Source organism: Sturnus vulgaris, chromosome 3 (genome assembly GCF_052056855.1).
Source record: "Sturnus vulgaris isolate bStuVul1 chromosome 3, bStuVul1.hap1, whole genome shotgun sequence".
Taxonomy (NCBI): Eukaryota; Metazoa; Chordata; class Aves; order Passeriformes; family Sturnidae; genus Sturnus; species Sturnus vulgaris.
In genome coordinates this window covers 39,529,812-39,536,342 of record NC_142245.1, presented here as the reverse complement: position 1 = coordinate 39,536,342, position 6,531 = coordinate 39,529,812, and positions in this window count along the sequence as shown.

The window sequence follows — 6,531 nt, the reverse complement described above, 5'->3', positions numbered from 1 at the left end:
AAACATTTTTGGGGCCTATCAGGTTGTTTCCTTAATGAAACAGGCCTATATCAATAAAGACACCAAATTTGTGGCTTCATCCGGACTCCATAGGTATGTGATATTTCTAGCTTATGCTGAAAGAATTTCATTACAGCAGATCAAACAAAATACAGAGGAAATAACTGTAGTGGAAAAGCTACAATAAACCAAATAGAAAAGAAGTTTAAGACAGCAATGATTTATAAAATCTTTGGTCAAAGCACACGAAGGCTCGTTTAGAAATTCAGACTTGCAAAGAGACTGAAATTTCATATGGATTTTGCTGAAAGCTTTGTACGAAATAATTTCAATTGGTCAAAGCACCAGGAATCTGCTTTGCCCCTGCCAATGTAATTCTGAGCACTTCATGCATTAATGGCACACTCCATTTTGGGCAAGCTGAGCATGACAGATAAACTGCTGGCCACAGATGTCCATTATATCCATTAAGTACCTAATCCTCACTGAAAGCACAAGTTCACCAGTATGGTTGTACCTGCAATCCTTTCCTAACTAACTTCTATTAGAATGAAGCAGGTTAACAAAAAGATTAAAATTCTGAGTTATTTGACAGACTTGGGGCAAGGAACAATGACACATACAAGTATATCAACTTTCAAGTAGTTAGGCAAAGGTCCCTCATGTGACTTCTGTAGAAACATCTTGATCTGATTTGGCTGCAGCCGTAAAACAAATTTACCTCTACTGTACTTTCCCCATTTATAAATTACACATACAAACTTTTGTACACCTACAGAGAAGAAAAATCCTTTGCAGATAAGTACCACCATCAGCTTCTGTCCATGCTGGTACTTTGCATATGAATTAGTGCATATGTGTATGCACAAAGTATTTATGAAGGAAACCTTTAAAATGCTTTTTCTTCAAATTACCATGAACTGCACTTAAATGCAATTTATTTTCACTCAACTGCATATAGGATAGTCGTAAATGGAGGCTTAAATGGATAGTCTTAAGTGGGTAGTCTTAAGTGACAGTCTTAAATTGATAGTCTTAAGTGGTCTATTAATTAAAAAATAGTATCTTTCTTAAAGGAAGTCCACACTGCAAGTGGACCACCATCTCAGATCTGCATAATTAAAAACTCCCATGGAGAACATGGCAATAAATATCCTGTTGCCTTCCTAATTTAAATCTTTCCTTTGCATTCTAATCAGATGGAAACAGGATCCAATTCCCAATATGAAAAATAAACACATTAAAGAAAATTAGTTTAGGCATCATTACAGTGCACATACACAAGTGTCTACATTTTTTTGATGGACACTTGCTATACAGCATTTAAGTAGTAACTGTAATTTCTCTGTGTGGCTAATTTGACCACACATATTGCAAACTGTTTTCATTTTCCTTTATTGTCCTCTAATGAGCTCATCAAGAGTATATAATTAGTGCAGTAAACTGCATAACACAGGCTCTGCCCTAAAGCAGCCAAGCAGAGTTCTTGACTAGCCCACTTTCCCACCAGAACTTAGTACTGTTAATGGCCCATGATCGGTAGGAAGTATATCGAGGGATATGCTCTGTTTTAAACAGCTTGTGATCTCTGCCTCGAAGCAACAGTTCTGGGGCTATCACCATCTGTACTGACACACAAATGAAAGTTGTTTTATCTCTTTTTAATGAAGCTACCGGGGTCAATTAATAATGGCTTCAGATGCCTGAAAAACATGTATGACTGAGTGACTGGATTCTAGAGCAATTTCTCTCTGTGTATAAAAGTTTTAATATTCTCCACAGTAGATAATCCTAAAATTCTGTACTAAAATCTGAACATAGAAGTAGATATGAGTTTACAAAGATGCAATTTATACAAGTAAGAAAACATTGCAGACATTTACGGGCACAAACACAGATATAAATATGCTATAACAATCAGGTAGATTTCAGTTGAGGTAGCTTTGGAGGACTCAGTACTTGAGAGGTATTCTTCCCTTCCAATATACAGCATATCATAACAAACCAGCCCTTTGAGAAATGGGCACCTGGAAGACTTAAGAATCTGGTGGTTTAGATTCACAGAATTTGCTACACTGTTGTTCAAGATCCATATGATAGAGATTCTAATGTAATATCTCTGTTATCATATAGAAATTAATTCTAATTTTTGTGACCTGTTTCTTGCAGGAGATGGCTATATTAACATAAGGAATTACGAAGATATTTGGTCTTGTCACAGTGTTTTTGTCACTCTGTTTTTGACACCACTGACCCCCAAAATATGCAGGAAACTGTTGACACCCCAGAAAGAGCATTGCAGTACTATCCTTTCTACTTCACAACTGGCATGAACATGCTCTCTTCAAAGAACATATGGCATAGACTCTGAATAAGCAAGTTCTTCAATACTTTTTCAAGCTAAAAGTAAGAAATGTCTTCCAAAAGAGTAGGGTATAATCTGTGCATACCCATTAACATAAGTATGTGTGTGTGTATATCTATACATGTGTGAGTATACATACATATACCTATGCATATGTGCAATTAATGTCCACAAAATCAGTTTTGGATATCTTCCTAGTGACAACCAATCCCCAAAATTAGACAGAGTTTAATCACTGGGCACAGGAGTAACTGACAGGAATGTAAGGCAAGGAGCAATAAAAACTAATAAAGAATGCATTGAAAAATAAGACAAAAATGTAAACTCAGTTACTGTGAAATCTGACATCACCATTCCTCTCCAATCACTTCTTATTTATCAGAGCCTGCATAGCAAAACAGCACACTCAGGAGCATCTCTGGTAATTAGTTTATCAGGGCTCTAATCTTCTTCTGCAATTAATCATGTAAAATCTTATCACCAGTTTAATTTTAATCCCTGCTGTTCATCTTCTACAGAATAAAGTACAGATATGTATTGTGGTGGAAACAGTTTTCCACTTCAGTAAACACTTAATATCTAAAATCAAAGTTAAAAAAATCTGTGCACAAACTAAAATTCTTTATGGAAGGCTAAAGTATCATTATAATTCACTTCCAGTGTTGCTGCAGCAGGTTAGGCGATTTCACACCACAATTAAAAGTGCTGGAAAAAGGAAAATTAACAGTCGCATAAGACTAATGAAATAGAAATAATCTTTTTAGGGTTTGCTTACATGTATTTAGATTTTTCTGTAAATAAATAAATAAATAAATATGTACATACATAACAGCACATAAATTATAAAGATCATTAAATATACATTTTTGCCCAACGTCATTGAAAATTTATATATTTTGATTTTCCACAAATCGCATTTGGAAACAAAATGACAGATATATAAAGAAAAATCAACAAGTACTAAGGATATATAAATAAAAAACTAAGTTTATTGCACAACAGTAGAAAACTGTTCACAAAACTGTCACATTCTTTCCTCGATGACATTGCAAGCAGCACTAGATTTTAAACAATGACTCAAACGTCCTGAATTAAAAAAAAAAAAACAATGCCCCCGACTTAATGTATTATTCTACTCAGTAACAAAGCTGCTATTTAAACTGAACCAAAGAGGCCCTTCAAATAATTTTTTAAAGTAAGTAAAATTCCATAAAGTTTACAAAACAGCAGTGTTTATGTAAACGGCATAAAGAGTAAAAATTTTTTGAGTTTTAATGAAATTTTATAAAATGTTCCTGTTTTCAATGCATTCTCATATCTAAAGCAGGAACTCTGGAGTTTATAATGTTTTCCTCATAGAAGAAAGGAGAAAAACTTCGAGATATACCTGCAAGTCCTCAGGAGTAAAAGAACATAAACACTAATGAGAACAAACTGGAAGCATAGAAAACATCCAAGTTAAGCTGAATTTATACCCTTCCAGATTAATATGCTTCTAGTTGCACTTCTAGATATAGGTTAGATATACATGAGAACTAAAAAAGAAAAAATGAAACATCATTCTTCGTCACAATTCATCTCCATTGTTTTCTTGAGAGCAGAGTAATTTATTAGAATTTTTTAAAAATCTGAAAAGATATGGACATAAACCAGGCTCTTACTTTTGAAATAGAAGATTCTATTATCGAAATTAATTTTTCTGCACTGAAACACAAAGGTCATTCCTTGTCTAACTCAGCAGTTTCTTCAAAAATATTTTCCCTACAATAATGCTGCCATTTATGAAATTTATTGAACTAAAAGAAATTCCATACTAAGTAAGGTCTTGAAATGAAATTAACACCTCTCCAAAGATATTTGACAGTAACTATTGTGTTGATCAATATGTATCACTATAGATTTTCTTGTAATTTATAAGCTTTAATATTTGGAATTTGTACACTTCATACAAGTTCTGTGAAGGACTTTGGATTTTCACAATGTCATTTCATCACATATGTACTCACCCAGGTGCTACTTCCTGTTTGTATTTAAGACTACCCCAAACCACAATGGGAAATCACAAATTTGTGGTAGAGGTAAATTTCAAAGGAAGCCTTTTCTAGAAAGAAAAGCAGTGAAGTTATCCAGTGGTAAATTCTGTAAGAGTTTCTGAGACCAGAAAGTTACCCAGGTACAGAGCTGAAATCACTGAAGGGCTTGACCATTATTTTTCATGAATTCACAAAATTCCATTTTTTTCACATTCAAAACACATGTAGTCCTACTGTGGAAGATAAACAATCATAGTTTAATGATATAGTGATGATTTAGCAGCAGCTAAATGGGATTTCTGGCAAGAAACATATATTGTAGAAAAGGCAAAGTTTTTTCTGTCCTGGCCAGAGATAGATGTTACACAAAAAACAATGTAACAGGAATTAAAACAACGCATATGCTCACAATTACTTCCAATGAGAAGATAATTTTATGTAAAAGGAAAAATAATACATAATTAATATATGCATAGCTAATATAATTAGTGTTCAGATAAATGACTTCTGGCACGGTGACTGTCACTGGATCTGACAATGTGGGCTTCTGCATTTAAACACTTCTGCTTTTGGTTGGCACCAGATTCTGCTCTCACTAAGATTTTGAACAGACCTTCACTTTATGAAATCCCTGGCTCCCCTGGCAATTTGTTTCACAAGGATCAATAACTATAAAAAGTGTTGCCTCAGTATGAATTAAGATATGTGAAGTGGACCCATTGCCTCTATATGGCTCCTTTACATAAACAGCATATTGCTTGTCATTCTAAAAAATGCAACAAGAGGAACCTTTCTCTTCTAATGTTGATATATAATTGTACTGGACAAAACATGGTAAATATTAATTATAGAAGAGTAAATGTGCACAGAATCCTGCCCTTGAATAACGTACTTTGTATGGTTGATGGCACTCATCAAAGCAGAACAAATATATTTCTTCTGCAGTTATGAGAAGTACTCCTATTAGATCAAAAGTAAAAGAACAAAAACTGTAAAAAATGAAAAGCACAGTGTTAACAGTTTTTAAAAATTAAATATTACCAAAAAAGTTTGATATATTTTTTGCTGCATTATCCAGATTCTCGACTGAAATACTGTTGTCTTTACTCATAAAAATATCCCCTCAAATGTTAAAACATCCTAACCTTTATATCACATTTGCTGTCTGAATTTCTGTACCTATTTAATGCAAACCATAAACAGAACAAATCAATGAAGAATCTGCATATATTCCAGCCATTTAACAAATATTTTTAATTGCCATAGAGTATACAGACAGTTTAAGGATAGGATGATATTTGAGGACCATTGTTTGTTTTAACAACTCAGATTGGCAAGGAGTCTTAATTTCTTTTACCAACGTGTTGCACTGTGGGATTTGCAAATAAACAGCAAAACAACATGGACACTACCCCTGTAGAACCTCTGAGTGCCAGGAAACTCCACCAATATAAAAGTGGCAGAAATAAGAGAGTAACCTTTTGTTCTGTGCTAATTTTTGCCTATATTTCCACTCTATCCAGCCATACCTAGCACATCTGGTGTTTGTACATGGTGGCTGCAGAATTGATTCATTTTTAGGGAAGGAACAAAGAAAGGGTGCATTATGTTGGATACAAAATTCACAGAAAAAGTACTGAATTATGCATACAGTAATACAATAATACTTCTAATGCATGAAGCCAACACAGATTCACTTCCTAATCACTAAACCAAATTAAAACTGTCCTGGAAATGACCAAAGTAACTTTTTAGTTACATAAGAAATAAACTTTTGGAATGTGTTTCTCTTCTTGTGACCAACTGGCAAAAGCATGCTGGACAGCACTTGGCACTATCTTTTGGGCCAGAGGTGACAGCTATCTGACCCTCAGGAAATGATTATTTTGGTTTCAGTTCTTTCTTCACTTCAAAGTGTCTGACATAAAGAATAGGGCTGGTGCAGCTCAGCAGAATGGCATTTATACAGCACAGCATCAAAAGTAGGAGGTGAACAAGGATGGGGTTGATGGTACCATGCACTCTGGAATGGTATTCAAAAACTGCAGGGAAGAAAGTACCCAGGCCACCAAAGTTTTGTCCATGCTATCTACTGGAGGAATCATTCTGTGTATGCTTCATAGATAAAAAATT